Genomic DNA, 18696 nt, shown 5'->3' on the forward strand with positions numbered 1-18696 from the left:
AAGAAGAAGAAGAAGAAGAAGAAGAAGAAGAGGAAGAAGAGGAAGAAGAAGAGGAAGAAGAGGAAGAAGAAGAGGAAGAAGAGGAAGAAGAAGAGGAAGAAGAGGAAGAAGAAGAGGAAGAAGAGGAAGAAGAAGAGGAAGAAGAGGAAGAAGAAGAGGAAGAAGAGGAAGAAGAAGAGGAAGAAGAGGAAGAAGAAGAGGAAGAAGAGGAAGAAGAAGAGGAAGAAGAGGAAGAAGAAGAGGAAGAAGAGGAAGAAGAAGAGGAAGAAGAGGAAGAAGAAGAAGAAGAAGAAGAAGAAGAAGAAGAAGAAGAAGAAGAAGAAGAAAAATGTTTGCGAAGAAGACTCAGTTGACCTTTTTGCTGAGAGCTTTGCTGAAAACCAGTTTCCATATTGTATGGAATGGTTTGCTAACCCAATGACTTGGTTGTTGTGCTAGTATATGGGTATTTTGCGCGTGATTCACATTATAACATATGTTTCGATCTGACACACACTTCTTGATCTGGTCTTGGTCAATGGTCGCTATTGACTTTGACATTCCTTCATTACCTCGAATATCTTTTCATCAATACCCGAGGAGTCTTTGGCACCGCGAGAATGTTATTAATATAATATTTGGTTCTGTTTAATTGACAGGGTTTATAACTGCTATAATTTTTGTTTTTTAATTAAGTTAATTTTGTTAGATTAGGAGTTTTTAACGTGACTGTGTAACTGTTAGGGTTTTAAGTGACGGGGTTTACCCTTCATTCGGCTACCTGCCCCGCCTACTTAGGTTAAACTCAAGCAGCCTGAGTGGGGCAGGGACTAGCGAGCAGCTTACCCCGGCTAACGTTTATAGTACGACTTTTTTTATAGTAGGTAAGAAGTAAAAAGAAAGGAGTGAGGGAGTGCAGATTTCTTCATGGAATAGGGCCCAGGCAAACAAACTACAAGGTCTCAATCCGCCAATAATTGAGCAGCCTCAGAATAAATCAAATAGGTCGCAGAACTTGGCTGTAAACCAAGAGACTGCAGGTTCAATATCCAGATGAGGTATGTAATAAAGAGAAGTAGGCAAATCCTTTAGAGATGACCTCAAAAGTAAGAGTGCTCCATGTATTGGAGAAATTGCCATGGTCTTGACCTTGTTCAGTGGTCGTCTTGTTTTTTCATGACTTTTGCAATTCGATTTACTGTCTTGATTTTATCCATGTTTGAATAGCTTGGCAACCAGTTACCTGCAGATTATAGATATCAGGTATCAAGGTACTTATGGTAGATGTAATAAGATTATAGGTATAGTACGTATAGGTACACCATATCAATTTGAATAGGAGATACCTATTACCTAGAACCCAGAATTTATGTACATGGTTTGATGGATTTTACAAGAGCTCACCAGCATCAGCTACTCATGTATGTACTTCATTTCCACAATATGCAAGCACCAATAAAATTTACGTCTACCCAATGCACTCCACTTTTTTGCAGAATTAATTTAATTTATCTGGGCAGAGTTTATTTATTTAGATGTACATAGCTAATAAAACACATACCTAATAAAACTCCGACTTGTCCATATACTACTTGTCCAAATAGAGTTCTAGTTCCGATGACTATATTTGGCATAAAAATATCAAAGGTGGGACGGTCTGGTTTAGATTCAAGTTTTTCGAACGCTAGCTAGGTCAACGGTCTTGCAGACTTCTCGGGATTTTTTCGTTTACTACCTTATTATTTTTAGTCCGTCCTTCCTTTATTATTACAATGGTAATAAAAAGGTATAAGGGACGGACTATTGTATTCGCCTCGGTGTCGTCTGTTGGTCAGTTGGTCTGTCTGTCCCCATAGAAGGACTTATCCAAACCTAGTTTGTTCTCATAATCTTCGTCCTATCATAAGGAAAGTAATGTATTTGTATTCGCCAAAACTTTTTGTGTTTTTGTATTTATCTACTCATCGTAAGTATCATTCTTTCTCCGTTCGAGTCTTGATCTTCATAAATAAGGAAAAAGGAATAATCATTATTTTTATTTTAAAAATGGTAATTTTTGGTGTCATGCTTGTGTTATTTGATCTATTCGCAAAATCAAATTAAATATGTGTAAATAATACTTTGGTTCCTCCAGGTTTGGGTGTTTCTAGGTTTGTATTTGTACTTCTGAGGTTTAGGTGTTCCTAAGTTTGTACTTCTGAAATTTACTCTACTGATACTGTAACAATATCAGGCAGGTAGGAATCAAGAGTTATTCAAACATAGAAGTAATCTTGGACATAATAACAGAGGCCTACAGTAGCTCAATAGAGATTTAAATTGACACGTTTGGTGTTAGAACACCTTCAAGGAAAATGAAGAGTTTAGGAGGTCGGCAAATTGGTAATTTTAAAAGTTGAAAGTTATGTTCATATGTGCGTGATGACTTTGAACATATTTGATTCTTAACTTTGCCATGTATTGGTACTTGCTTGCTGTTCTAGGTAAATCAACATCACACACTTATACTACCGTCGTACGTACCTGCTCATTACCCATTATTACTTCAGATAGACAACTACCATTATATACCTACCTATTTTTACCGTAGACAGATAACTTGTTCTCTATTGAGATAGGTAGGTATTTATAGGTAGCTAATACCGTAACTATTTGCTTTTGCTACCTACTATTTCTCCTGCTTCTGAATTACCCGCACGCACACAGAAGTTCGTTCTTTTTGGGTAATCTGACTCTCAGATTCCAAGCTATGAGTAGGTAGGTACCTTTATAATTAAATTATTCAAATTGACGTACCTACCTACTGCTTCGCCTATTGCTATACTGTTTCTATGTACATACGTATACGTACTAACCTGTGTTTGGTTACCGATAGCCGATAGTTTTCATCTATGCTCGCCTCAAGACCTATGTTTAAGTTGTCAATTAGTTTTTTTTGCTAGGTTGGCCACATGTGTGTGTAAATTTTGACTGGAAATGCCTGAAGTTCGAAGGAAATCGACTTTAATTTAGGCTAAGTTCAGCTCGTGGTTAAACTTTGAAAGTTTACAGGTAAGTACTCTTCGGGATTACCAACCCAATACCTACATAATCATGTATACCTTAAATTAACAACTTTTAAGGGGAAAATAATAATTTCTCTTATTTCTTCATTTTTTATTAATAGCCTTTTATACCGCGATTCTGGAGAAGAACGGTCAAGGAATTCCCCATGTCCTGCATTACTAATCAAAGGATCTCCAACATACTGACGTAGGTACTAGGTACCCTACCTCCATCCAGTTCAAACTGGTATAGGAATAATCCTAATTGAAGCTGAAATTTATTAACAATCTTGTCAGGCAAAAAAAGAGTGAAAAAAAAGTGCAGAAGACTTGATGAGAACCTGGTTGGACCACATAGAATTAGCACACTTGCAATTCTCAATGGCTGAAGACTAACGGAACTAGTTTTTTTTTACTTTGATTTTTATTATTATTATTATTAGGGTAAAACCCCCAGTCGCCGACACCTGTTGTAATCGTTGACACCCTACTCGTATTTCTTTAATAATAAGAAATCTGCGTGGTTTACACGTGATCAAATCTATCTACACATGTGCGGAAAATCCTCCAAAATTACCAGAAACCAGAAGAAGCACCTTTGAGCTTGCTCGGAGACCTATTCTTGAAAAGTCTATCAGCATTCTCAGAAGTAACACGCGAAGTGAGTATAACATGGGATTATTAGGGATAATTGAGGAGCTGGGTGCAAAAAGGGCAATAAATGAAAATCATCAAACTGAGATATTTAACTTTAAAGTTTTCAATTTTTCATCAAAATCCTTGAAAAGTATGTTTACAAAAAACGCTGTACCTCATCGAAAAAAAGTTATCACTGCAGTTCAAACGCTGGAAGATAGAGCGCACCACAACCGTTTTACGCAAAAAGGGCAAAAAATCCATATTTCCGTTATCACTGCAGTTCAAACGCTGGAAGATAGAGCGCACCACAACCGTTTTACGCAAAAAGGGCAAAAAATCCATATTTCCCTTTTTGCAACCAGCTCCTCAATTTTGGTTCATCTCTCAATCTGTGTGGACATATAGTCGACGTCGACGATCGACGAGGTGAAGGTGTGACTCGTATGTCGTCGAAACAGTGTACGGTTTCAATCGATATCGATCGATAGTGTCAAACATGAGTGTGTTCAGCTTAATCTGTACGATTTTGTACGTTTACTTGTAGGGTAGCTAATTTAACCTTGCAGGCGAGAATACCCCGGCTCCGCCGAAGGGTGCTCGAATTTGGGTAAAAAAAAATGGTCAAATGGACTCGTTGACTCCCACTGTATAGGGCACACGTATGTAGTTAAGTACTAATTTTACATAATAAAGTTTAGCGTTAAGGACATCTGCTCCGGGAACCCAAAGCATTGGCTTACATCTTCACCGCAAGGTTTGTGCCTTCCGTTGTGTGGTTTGGATTTATTAAACGATGCGGTTTATGGTTTCATGTGAGAATAATAACGTCATGTGACATTGTTTATTTGACTAAACCACGAGTTGATCTTAGGCTCTTCAATTGGTGTTCCCGCTATACTGTTTCTATGTACATACGTATACGTACTAACCTGTGTTTGGTTATACCGATAACCGATAGTTTTCATCTATGCTCGCCTCAAGACCTATGTTTAAGTTGTCAATTAATTTTTTTGCTAGGTTGGCCACATGTGTGCTTAAATTTTGACTGAAAATGCCTGAAGTTCGAAGGAAATCGACTTTAATTTAGGCGAAGTTCAGCTCGTGACTTAGGTGTTTAACTCATCATTATCTGCGTTCACATTACCTAACTCACCAAACTGAAGAACCGTCTTCACTCGGCACTATTCGTCAACATTCGGATCTGACATAGAAAAACCTGATGATCAAAACCAAACAATTAAATCACCGTGCTCCAGAGACATATGTGACGGTAGGAGTGAGTACCACTAGGCAATCACAATAGTCGTGTTCACAATCAAACAGTCAGTATTTTATAGAGTGCCCTTTCCCTCGCAGAGGTTCGGATGATACTTGTTCTTCAGGGAACTCTAGAATTCGGATGACACTTCAGGGAACTCTAGAATTCGGATGACACTTTAGGGAACTCTAGAACGTGAAAAGAAATAAATAAATAAATAAAAACCTCCAAATTACATCACTTTCCTTCCTTATAGGGCAAGGGAAATGAAAATATCTTTCATAAGCGCTTTCTACAGCCCAATGATGCCTAAAAATGAGATCAGAAAAATTCTCTTGAGAGCTGAAATATCATAAGGTGTGTCCATGTCCACACATAGTCCACCGGCCGTCGATCGATGTGAATCGACGTCAGACTATGTTTGGCTGTACCTTAAAGAAAATCATTTCATTTAACGTAGAAATGCCCTTAACATTGTGAATATTCTGTTACACGAACAACTTGACAAAAAGTGCGGCATTTTTTCTGCTTGTGGATTAAAAAGTGTGGAGAGGGGAGTGCAGAGTCGTTCGTGGAATAGGGCGCCGCGTTGGGCGCAAAAATAAGATGAGCAAGGTGACAAAAATCTTGATGGGAAAAAAGAAAAATACGCTGACAGCACGTAGGTTAGTAGGTAATTTGATACAGATGTGTTATTCGGTGAGCGGTGAGCCTAACAACCCTTATACCTCTTGTTAGACATTGGTAATTTGGTATGAATTTTGAATATAAATCTGTATACATAGCTACCTAATTATCATGTTTCGTCGCTCCAAAACAAAAGCGGCTTTCCAAACTCCTGAAAAATTGGGAAAAAAAGAAACTTATTAGCTTTTGTTTCCAAGCAATAACCCTTATACCTCTTGTTAGACATTGGTAATTTGGTATGAATTTTGAATATAAATCTGTATACATATAGCTACCTAATTATCATGTTTCGTCGCTCCAAAACAAAAGCGGCTTTTCAAACTCCTGAAAAATTGGGAAAAAAGAAACTCATTATCTTTTGTTTCCAAGCTGACGACACGACGCGACGTTATTATGAAATCGTATAGGTATATGGGACTTTGATTTTTCAAATTATCCTCAAGATATTACAACAACCCTCGACACATCCAGCCTCCCTTATGCAGAGTATGAGTATGTTCGACGTTTGAAATTGAAAAAATAAATGAAATTCAAAACGCGTTGATTAATAATACTTTTTTTTCACTGTATGGGAGACGCTCTTCTTTTCAATGTTCTTGAATAATGAAAGAGCTGTTATTTGATATTAGCTTTTGAATGGAATTCATCCTATGGAAAATGTAACATTGATGATAGAGTTTTATTCTGTTATAGTAAGTGTTATAATTTTATTATAACATATAACCCTGTTATAACCCTGTGTTCACCCGTAACCCTTGAGCAATCCGGTAATCTCGAGCTTTGGGAGCTCAATTTTTAGCCCGTCCATCCTTTATCTAATATAAAAATGAATGTGCGTGTGTGTTCGAACTTTATGCCTGGCCAAACCGCTCATCCGATTACTATAAAACTTTGTCAACTTATTGCTTCCACTCCCGTCTGATCTTGAACTTTGTCGCGACGACCTATGAACTCAAAGCGAGAAAGTTTTAGATAACCCTTCAGTCGATTATTTAAGACAGGTTTTAGCGTCACCTGTGTTAAGCTACGCCGAGAAAGGCCAATGAATGGATTGGTGACTTTAACATTATAGGTATTGGGAATAAAGGGAGAACGGGCTCTAGTCTTGATTTTAAATCATTACATGAATGTAAAATCAAAAAATCAAATCAAGAATAATAATGTGAATTCGTAATGAAAACCAAGCTGGCACTGTACTTAAGTTGTGTCCACACATAGTCGCCGTCGCGTCGACGGCGCGATGTTAACTATGTGTGGGCACAGGTTTACATTTTCCTGTAGGTTTGTGTGGAGCACTTCAAGAATGCGGTCTTCAAGATATTTCATGTTGGGGAGAGAACTTAAGTTTAGTGTACTCTTGCAAGTTGACTCATCACTTGCAAATTCGGTCCTTAACCTCCTGAAGTAGGTACACATTTACCTGGAAGTAAATACAAGTTTTGGGTTTCTCATAAGTAGTTCATTTGTTCAAAGATCGATCCAGATAATAATCGACCATGCACTGTCTATATATGAACAATTTGAGCTGAATTGTTCTAACCCGGCCTGCCAGTGTGTCTGCCGTCTAGACAAAAGATTATCACTAATTAGTCCATTGTACGCTGGATTGTCGTTGAATCTCATTGTCAGAAAACAATGTATTTTACTGGGTACGGAGATTGTTACAGTTATTTTCAAAGTGCATATTTAAAAGCCTTGTTTTGCTAAGGGGGTATAAAAAATGCTTCAGTATTAGGTTAGGCATGTCTCAAATTAAGATAGATAACATAGGTAGGTACGTTGAATTTTTTTTATTATTACCTACTATTTTATCTAGGTATATTCGAATTTTTGGAAGTGCCTGTGTTATTTGTTTACCTATTATGTCATTTACTGTTTGAAGTTATGTAATTGATTGTGTCTGACTCCTCTTCCAAGATACTTCTACAAAATGTTGCAAATTGTTATTGAAGTTCAAAGAGTCAGTTACTGATGTCTGTTGAATATTTTTTATAATTACTATCAAATCTTATCTAGGTATATTCGAATTTTTGGAAGTGCCTGCGTTATTTGTTTACCTATTATGTCATTTACTGTTTGAAGTTATGCAATTGATTGTGTCTGACTCCTCTTCCAAGATACTTCTACAAAATGTTGCAAATTGTTATTGAAGTTCAAAGAGTCAGTTACTGATGTCTCAGAGTTAGAAAAATCAAGTTACACGAGGAAATCCAATGAAATAAAACTTAATAAATTTAGCCAAAGCTTCTGGTAGACCACAGTGAACTTAATGAAGAACTTAATATTCTATTCAAATCGCTACTAATCCGTGTCCTATCTCAAGATAGAAATCGTGAAGAAATTCTGGGGATCCCGCTTTAGGACGATATTATCCATTCCAAGCATGAACACAATCCTGAATAAATGGAAACTTTAGTTACTGAATTAATTGAAGCTTTAGTCAAGCTTCTGGTAGACCACAGTGAACTTAATATTCTATTCAAATCGCGACTAATCCGTGTCCTATCTCAAGATAGAAATCGTGAAGAAATTCTGGGGATCCCCCTTTAGGACGATATTATCCATTCCAAGCATGAACACAATCCTGAATAAATGGAAACTTTAGTTACTGAATTAATTGAAGCTTTAGTCACACAGATACAAATCAAATGGAGACACGGACATGTCAATCAAGAGAGCTTTTCAATGCAGGTTTTAATTGAAATTTAATTTCGACTCCCGTCCTTGACGGAATTTTCCTGAATAGGGAGCGCTTTGATTATTTTTTTCAATGAGAGAATTTCAATCAAAAACATAGAAGAAATAATTCATAGGAAGGAAATAATTTTAATTACAGGTGTCTGATAAATTTAGATTTTTTGTGCAGGCGCCAGCCTCGCGTGTGATTTTGCTTTATAAAATTAACACATTACCGTCAGAAAACATTTGAGGAATAGGAAAGCAAGAAAAACATAAATATATTGAAAGTTCAAACTCCAAACACACTTGGTTCCATTGAAACGACAAACGATCTACACTCCTAGAATTCTCTTTAACATCATTCAAAATGATATCTCCAAGCAACAAACTCATCGCTTCTAATGTTTCATACGAAAATTATTCATAATTGTTCGAAAACAACAGAGTAAATTTAGATTTTTTCTGCAGGCGCCAGCCTCGCGTGTGATTATTTTGCTTTATAAAATTAACATATTACCGCCAGAAAACCACATTTGAGGAAAGCAAGAAAAACATAAATATATTGAAAGTTCAAACTCCAAACACACTTGGTTTCATTGAAACGAGAAAAGATCTACCTACACTCCTAGAATCCTCTTTAAGATCATTCAAAATGATATCTCCAAGCAACAAACTCATCGCTTCTAATGTTTCATACGAAAATTATTCATAATTGTTCGAAAACAACAGAAAGGACACGACAATAATTACAGTACATTAGACAGCAATTATATATGAACAATTTGAGCTGAATTGTTCTAACCCGGCCTGCCAGTGTGTCTGCCGTCTAGACAAAAGATTATCACTAATTAGTCCATTGTACGCTGGATTGTCGTTGAATCTCATTGTCAGAAAAGAATGTATTTTACTGGGTACGGAGATTGTTACAGTTATTTTCAAAGTACATATTTAAAAGCCTTGTTTTGCTGAAGGGGTATGAAAAATGCTTCAGTATTAGATTAGGCATATCTGAAAGAAATTAAGATAGATAACATAGGTATTAGGTACGAGTTACCACTTACCTACAGGTAGGTATAGGTTCCCATTTTTTTGGGCAAAATAGGCAACCGAATTTAGAAGATACCTAACCGTAAGTTCAGCAAAGCTATTGTGTAACATTTAGACTGCCATGTGCCATGAATGAATCGACGAAATTTTAGCATATTTAAAAGCCTTGTTTTGCTAAGGGGGTATAAAAAATGCTTCAGTATTAGGTTAGGCATGTCTCAAAGAAATTAAGATAGATAACATAGGTAGGTACGAGTTACCACTTACCTACAGGTAGGTATAGGTTCCCATTTTTTTGGGCAAAATAGGCAACCGGATTTAGAAGATACCTAACCGTAAGTTCAGCAAAGCTATTGTGTAACATTTAGACTGCCATGTGTTAAGATAGATAACATAGGTAGGTACGAGTTACCACTTACCTACAGGTAGGTATAGGTTCCCATTTTTTGGGCAAAATAGGCAACCGGATTTAGAAGATACCTAACCGTAAGTTCAGCAAAGCTATTGTGTAACATTTAGACTGCCATGTGCCATGAATGAATCGACGAAATTTTATCAGGACTCTTGTCAAGTCCAACATTATTGTCATTAATAGTCATTATTCAGTAGGTTCCTATTTACTCAATCTCTTGAAAAACTCAATTTATTTATCTTTAAGTCGTCTGGAGTCATCAAAATAATGATGAATTTACAAATACCTACTCGCGTACTTAGCATTTTCAATTGCCCCTTCAGCTCATAACAAGAGTTACCTACCTGACCTACCTAGGTACTTAAACTGAGACGTTACCTAGTTTTACTAGTTGACTTTGAGGTTTTTACATACATAATACACATACTTCATTCTTGATTTTTCATTCTTCGTCATTTCCTTCCTGAACTGTTATGCAAATAAGAATGGAAACTTGACAAAACAAACTTGAAAATGAAGTGCTTTTGGAGAGATTAAAAAAAAGCACAAATTTCATTTCTTCAGGATGAGGGAAACATTAAAAAAAAAGCTAATGTCATTTTTATGCAGAATTTCTCCCCCTCTTTCCCGGCAACTTTTAAAAATGTATCATCCACTTTAAATCCTTCAAACAAAATAAAAATAAAAATTCGTAGATAGGTATGAATATTAATACCTGTAATGACATTTTAGGATACAAAAAATATCAACAAAATATTATGGAGCAAAATTAGTAAATAGACCGAGAGTGATAGTGATTTTTTGGTTTTGGAGCATTTGACATCTCCACTAATTCATCCTTGGTTATTGGAAAATTTGTCATCTCCACCAACTATTCTTTGAAGAATGGTGAATTTGACATCTCCACTAAACGATCTGTAAAACAATATTGGTGCATTGGGTATCTCCACTAACAATACCTTCCTATTGAAGAATGGTGAATTTGTCATCTCCACCAACTACTCTTTGAAGAATAGAGCATTTGACATCTCCACCAATTAATCTTTAAGACTACTAACTAAGGTAAGATTGGAAGTTATCGCTATTACCTTTATCTACCCCTCCTCACTCCGGAAAATCTCAATCCTCAGCACAAATTTCATTTCTTCAGGATGAGGGAAACATTAAAAAAAGCTAATGTCATTTTTATGCAGAATTTCTCCCCCTCTTTCCCGACAACTTTTGAAAATGTATCATCTACTTTAAATCCTTCAAACAAAATAAAAATTAAAATTCGTAGATAGGTATGAATATTAATACCTGTAATGACATTTTAGGATACAAAAAATATCAACAAAATATTATGGAGCAAAATTAATCCTGGCTCCATTTCTTTGGAAAAGAAATTTCAAGATTTTAAATTCCTAATACCTACCTATCTACAGTTACACAGTTACCCCCTCTCTATCCATCTCTAAATCCGTTTTTTATTAAAAATGTGCAAATGAGGTTTCACAGTAATGATGTTTTCAGTCTTATCTTAATCTTCAAACAAAACTTCTCAGAATTTTGAAATGATTCTTACCCATGTCTTTCCAATAATTTCGCGTTTCCAATCATTTCGATTCTTCGAAATTGTGTCATCGAAATAAAGAGTATGGTTAATTTAGAACACCACACCTTACCCCTTACCGGAGATTAGAAAACGAGTCTTCCTGTCTGGCTGTCAACATCGTATGCCTCATTTGCTGTCTGAGTTTCAGCAACTCACGTCATGTCTAGAAATTTCAATATTAATCATAACCAAAATACACACTCATCCAGCATTCGGATATCTTTTGGTCATTAATTCTAGTTAGTTTGAGAAAACTTCTTCATAATTAATTATAGAAATTTTATTAGTGATGGAATGATAACAATAATATGAACCTAATTTGAATTTTAGCACATTACCATATTTAGCACTTTGGGCAAACTACTTGCCTACATCAATGTGTACTTACGAATATCTTGTAAAGGTATTTACACGTATAATTTATGACGAGATGGTGTATTTTAGTAGTTACCTCCTTGGTTTGTTTTCAGATGTTTTGTTGTTGTTGATACTAATGTTGATTTTTTTTTGCAATGTAAATGTTCGTTCCCGTTAGTCTTCATCCTTTTTTGCTGATGCATTGGAATCTTAGTTTGTGCCTAATAATTGATGTGGAATTGCGACTTTGAAAATAAAAGCTGTTTTTGCATTCCACAAGATGCAATGTAAATGTTTGTTCCCGTTAGTCTTCATCTTTTTTACTGATGCATTGGAATCTTAGTTTGTGCCTAATAATTGATGTGGAATTGCGACTTTGAAAATAAAAGCTGTTTTTGCATTCCACAAGATTTAATTTAGGTAGAAAAGGATATAAAAAAAACCAGATTCCCAGATAATAATAATGTCTACCTAAATATAAGGAACTACATTGTTAGCTTGTAGATTTTTGACCCGGCTTTTGTTTATTCAAGTCCCAAATTGAGATTTTTGTGGTTTGGCAGGAGCAAGCACCAAATGACTGTACAAGGAAACTGAACAAACGAGAATTGCGAGGACAACATTGGATACATGCACATTTTGGTACATTAGAGGGAATTTCTTGTAAAATAACGGGTCATATTTTTAAGATCCATATTATTTTAACTATAGTACCTAGTGATTATCGCGGCTTAACAATAGATGCCATTGCCAAAATACGTCAACTGAATGAGGTTCGAATGTGCAAACTAAAACCGTGCGAGCTGAGGTGTGCCAAGAAACCCCACCTTGAAAAGTTCGGTGAAAGTGAGAAAGGTGTCCAAATCAAAGAAGACTTCTTTGTTCTTTCATCAACGGGAATAGGTATTAAGGAGGTACGAATGCTTTAATCAGAAGTACATAGACATAAAGGGATACTTTCCTTAATAGTGGGACGTAGAGGTTTCGGCTGCAGAGGTATATTCTAGATATATACACTGCATATTTGGATATGAAACCATAGGTTTGCCGTTAACGATCAACTGGACAATCCATCAAGTTGTATTATTGGGGGAGAAATCCCTCTGAAATCTTTGGAAAATCTGTTGTAGACTTTATAGAAATCGAGATCCATATTATTTTAACTATAGTACCTAGTGATTATCGCGGCTTAACAATCGATGCCATTGCCAAAATACGTCAACTGAATGAGGTTCGAATGTGCAAACTAAAACCGTACGAGCTGAGGTGTGCCAAGAAACCCCACCTTGAAAAGTTCGGTGAAAGTGAGAAAGGTGTCCAAATCAAAGAAGACTTCTTTGTTCTTTCATCAACGGGAATAGGTATTAAGGAGGTACGAATGCTTTAATCAGAAGTACATAGACATAAAGGGATACTTTCCTTAATAGTGGGACGTAGAGGTTTCGGTTATTAAAAAGAGTAAAGTGTAAAGCAATAAAATAAAAGTTGGTATATAGTAAGTGATGGTCAATTAGTGTTTTATTACAACCGCAGGAAGTTTAGAAGGTGTTGGCTACCTTCCGGTTGCAAATATGATTTATAATTTCATTTTACTTAGATAGGATATTATTTAATATTTATTACGAAGTACCTATGAAAAATCTATTATTAGGTATGTGCATAAGCACCTATCCCTTGTGAATTATATATATATATAATAGTAGATCTGTCATATGACAGGTTTCAGCAGAACTTTCTCCAGCTTTCTCGATCTTGGGCATCATTCTTCATTTGTTCATAAGTCCTTCCTCTTAAGATGTCTGTCAGCATACCAAACTTCCTTCTTCCCCTCGATCTACTTCCATACAAAAAAAAAGGTCCACATCACATGACTCACCAATGCAAATTTAACTACCGCAGTCCTTGATATTTGACCAAAATCAAATGAGATAAAAGCACAGGAGTATCAATGCTTTATTTCATCTTGTTGAAAAGAAGATAAAAACTTAAAAGGTAGGTAAACAATAACATCTATCTAATAACTGACCACTTGAAAAAAGAGACCAAATTTCACTGGTTTGAATTTAGGTATAATCGTATAATCTAACAAATGGTTTTTCTCTGGATCAATTAGGTATTTTTTTTTTTTTTTTTTAGAAAGATGCGCTTTTTTTGTGCAAAATTTTGTAGGTCACCAGGCTAAGGGATATTTGGCAGCACGTGGCATGCTTATTAAAAAATTCGAGTACCAAATTAGGTACCTACCTAGGTACCTAATATAAGTACTTTATATCTACATTATGTGTATAAACTACAATGTACAATGTGTATAAACTTATAAATTATAAACAATGTGTCTAAACTTAAAAAATTATAATCAATATTTATAAACTTATAAACAATAAACTTATAAGCAATAAACCTATAAACAATATGTATAAACCAAAAACAATGTGCTAAATTTAAAAATTATAAACAATGTGTCTAAACTTAAAATTTCTTTTATCACTTTGGATAGTACGTACCTAATGATAATAATTAGGTTCTTGTTTGTTCAAAGAATATTGTTCATAGTGTTAACTTTCATTGATCTAAATCTTAAAGAACAATTAGTAACAATTACTTGCTTGATTAATTTTTTAATCACAATAATAAGCACTTGTTTACATCAGATATATGTAGTGTATTTACAATTACTTACATTCTATGTAGACAAGTGTACTTATATTCAATTCATGTGTTCTTTTCAAGATACATATTACAATGCGTTACAAGTAACCACTTTTAGAAGATAAGTAAGTAGTCTGCACCTACTTCTGTAGAAACTTCACTTGTTGTAGGAAGGTGTAGGTATGTGAGATATTCATGTCAAATGCTGCAGGTATAACAATTTCACTCTGTCGACTTCTTTTGCTGACAAGTTGCTCGAGTAAACTCTGACAAAAGAAACAACTTGTCTTTCAAAAGAAGCAACTAGGTATATCATTATGGTATCAAACTATCCTGGAAAATATCTAGGTATCAGGTACTTATGATGTCCAGAAAATAAATCCAAAAGTGGAAAAAGTAGGCAACTGATTGACCAAGTAAGTGAGGTCAAATAAATAAATAAATTTACTTTATTGGGTAGGTAAGTAGGTACCTATACTTTATTTATTGAGTATGTTTCTATTGCTACTAAGTAGGTATATTATAACAGACTCTGTTTAGGTACTTCACTAATCCAGGAATAGGTTTTTGTATTGATAAGTAAGTAGATGAAACAATTATGTTTGTACTCGTATTACCAACTTATGTATATTTATCTGTAGGTATACCAATGTGTAGATGTGTACCTACACATTTCTGGTTGCAGGTTGAGCAATGATAATTCGATGGCATAAATAATTCGTGTGTTACGGATTCAGGTAATTGGAGCGATGAGCATCATCAATTCATCACCAGGTAGGTAGGTATAGGTAGTAGGTAAGACTGGTAGGTAGGTAGGCATATTTTCATTCGGCATTCTTTAACTATTGCTAAATCAATCACAGAAATACGTAATGCACTGTGGTTTACGAGTATTTACTAGTTATCTAAATTTGATCAAGAATCAGTAGGTAATCAAAACTTGATCCTGATATTTTTCGTGTAGGTAAACTGCAGTAATAAATATAATAAATAAAATTGCTTTATTATGTAAATATTTGAATAATTAGGTTGCACCTACTATATTATTAAAGAACCTGTCAACCATGTAACTACATTTCATGCAAGGGTCTTGATTCAACATTCGGGCGTTTAAGTATCTACCTACAAGTTAAATCCAAGAGGGGCCGTCAGATCTTTTAATCCTTTCAAAAGGACAATTGAGCACATTTCAGCTGCCCCCCTAAAGGACAGAGGAGGAGTAATGGGTTAAGATAGTCCAGCATCATACAATATTGCCATAAACCCAATGGTTAACGTCCTCAGTAAGACTTTATATCCGCTTACATAGATTAGAATAGAACAGAATATACCTTGTTTATCCTGCCAGAATGAGACTGAAAAGTCCCTTTACTCCTGCAGTCTAATGGTAGGTACTTGAATACCACTTAAAGAGGTATTCAAGTACATATAGGTATCTAGTTAGTTAAGCTAGTAGATATTATGCCTGTGCCTCCTATGGTATTAAAGTAAGCCGAGGAACTATTTAGCCCAGTGGGACAGACTTTGCGTGATAGAAATCAGATAGAGGTATCCTCTAATGTCCATAGTAAGATCCCAGAGGTATAGAGGTCTAGGTTATGAGCGTTTACTTTCAGTATGGAAATTACTTGTACTAACTTTAAAATGAAGAGCTATTCAAGTTCTTTGAGGATTTGCCTAAGTAAGTGTGGTGGAAACAATAAAAACAACACCAGCCAGCCTGGTTAGCATAGTGCGTCTGCCTTGTAAGCGCTAGGCCGCGGGTTCGATTCTTCCCGCCCGGGGCGGATTTTATCCTGATGGGATAATGTTCGTTCTCGGAACGGCTGGCTTTCTCCTATCCTGTCTTCCTTCTCTCTTCATATTTTTCAAATCCAATATGTATAAATGTGTTCCAATGTACATACCTATGTACCTATAAAACGTAGAATTATATAAAAAATACATACATAGTGTAGTAGACAAGGTATAGTCAATGTCTGAATATGTTACTAGAACCATAAACTACAGGAAGTACCTACGTCAAACTTAAGATATCTTTCATAGTTGAGGAGAAGGCTATCCAATCCACCTACAAGTCCTGATTTTACAAGCTCTCTTTTGGTTTCAAAAGTAGGACCAGAATTTGGAATGTAAAATCATCGAGTTTAAACGAACTCACTTCAATAGATAATCCCGTGACCTAAAAAATTTCTAGGGATTCTTCTTAGGAATGAAATAAACACATCAGTTAATAAATAGTGAAACTCCTTTTCAATCTTTCAATCGACACTCTGATTAACCCGGTATCTCGCTAGACTTTCAAAACACCCTGTACCTATTGTACCTGTGCCGAAGTTGATTGCAAAGTAATAGCGATGAATCTAACATTGTCCGAACATATAGACTCCATTGTCCGAATTTATGTGGAGGGGGGGCGTGGCCAAACCCATTACATTACCTTCTTAAGTTCAGCATATGAGACCACAATCATTTTGATAACTTTGGTCACTACTCTGAGAGTCCAAAACAATAGAGGTTTCACTAATATGGACTTGAATATATTGACCTCTTTTATGAACTCGCTTGAAGTAGGAAATGCAGTGAACATGGATTAGAGTTGTATGATACGAGGTCAAGGACAAACATTTTGACCTCTTTTATGAACTCGCTTGAAGTAGGAAATGCAGTGAATATGGATTAGAGTTGTATGATACGAGGTCAAGGACAAAATGGGAAGAATCAAGATTTGAGCAAGAAAGCCGTTTTAGTTTAAAAGAAAATGTAATTAAAGTCCTTCAAAAATGGTTTCTGATATTTCTTTCTTTACCAAGCTCCAATTACCGACCGTTTGAATTTCCATTTAAGGTAAAATAAAGGTACAATTTATTTTTGCCAAAAGTTATACTGAATCAGTTAGATTGACCTGCATTCATTAATTTTCAGGTACACATATTTTTTTTCGAAAATGAAATCCAATTTGATTCAATCAGTGCAGATTTTTTGAACCATTTTTTATGCATGAAGGTAGAGGTATATACATTTACCTAAAGAGTTAGATATAGAGGTACATTTGTATAGAGATTGTATAGGTATTTTTATTGGTCCAGTTTTTTAACAATAATGAGGAACTTGGCTATGGAAGCGCTTTATTTATTTCAACTCAGACTCAGACTAATTTGAAAGCAAGATTAAATTGTATGTTATTTGATCGAAGTGTTGGCAAACTTGTTTTATGATACAAATCACCAATTTCCCATACCTAAATTAGTCACTAAAGAGATAAGAATTTGATGATTAATATTGAAGAGTTCGATGATTCCAAACTAGTTTTATGTCTGATCAATGTCTACACCGACTGGCCTGATTCCTTTTGGAGTACCGAGGTTAAGCAACGTCGAGAGTAAGCAGAATTTGGATGAAACGTGAGCGAATGCTGAGGCAATTTTCTGTTTGCAAATAAAAGCAAAACTTATATTTACGTTGACCCATGTGCTTAAACATGCAAAACCGACCTGGGCTCTCAAAATATTCACACATCTTCTTTTTGTGGATTCCTATTTCATAAGAAAATAGAGACCACCCATTTTCAAGATTTTTCCCTATTTCCTAGGTATTTATCTCCTTCAATTTATCTTCAGTCCGGTAAGTAAACCATATTACAACTATCTAGACTGCCAGAGGTAAGCATAACATTTCGTCAACAGGACCTGAAATGATCAATAAATTTCTCAATACCTACATGAAAGTGTAAGTGAATTCAAACCAGACCCCCACAATGCGCGAAGAAAAACACCAAATGAGCCAAATTTCATCAGTTTCATCACCTGAAGGCAAAAGTCTTCAGGTGTCCTCATGTTGAGTTGCCAGTCATCTAAGCTTCCATATTTGATCATCCAAGACCTCCTGTCATTTCCCAGGGAGAAAGTTCAGCTTTGTTTTTGTCTCAGCGTCAATCAAGATGTGCAAATCGCTTCATTAGAAACCAAAAGTGGCTATTATCATCAGATTCGAGTCATCAGTCATTTGGTAACCTTAAGATTTTGCTCCACATGTGGGGATGAAGTGAAAATTACTACTATAGGTACCTTATCTACCTAGGTATACTAGGGCAAACAGAAGATCTTTATCATGAATCATGAATATGATGACATTGTAAATATTTTCTACAATACCCTCATTTTTATTGCATTATATTATGTACCTATCTAATTATCTGCTCTAGAACAATGTGCTAAAATTTAAAGTGAACAAATTAAGTACCTAGGTACCTATAATTTCCAACATAGGAAGGTGGTATATTTTTACAGGCAGTAAAAGGTGAATACAATAATTTCTTATAGGGTCTTAAAGTTATCTTGGATTCTCAAAT

This window comes from Diaphorina citri, unplaced genomic scaffold (assembly GCF_000475195.1).
Source record: "Diaphorina citri unplaced genomic scaffold, Diaci psyllid genome assembly version 1.1 scaffold613, whole genome shotgun sequence".
Lineage (NCBI taxonomy): Eukaryota > Metazoa > Arthropoda > Insecta > Hemiptera > Psyllidae > Diaphorina > Diaphorina citri.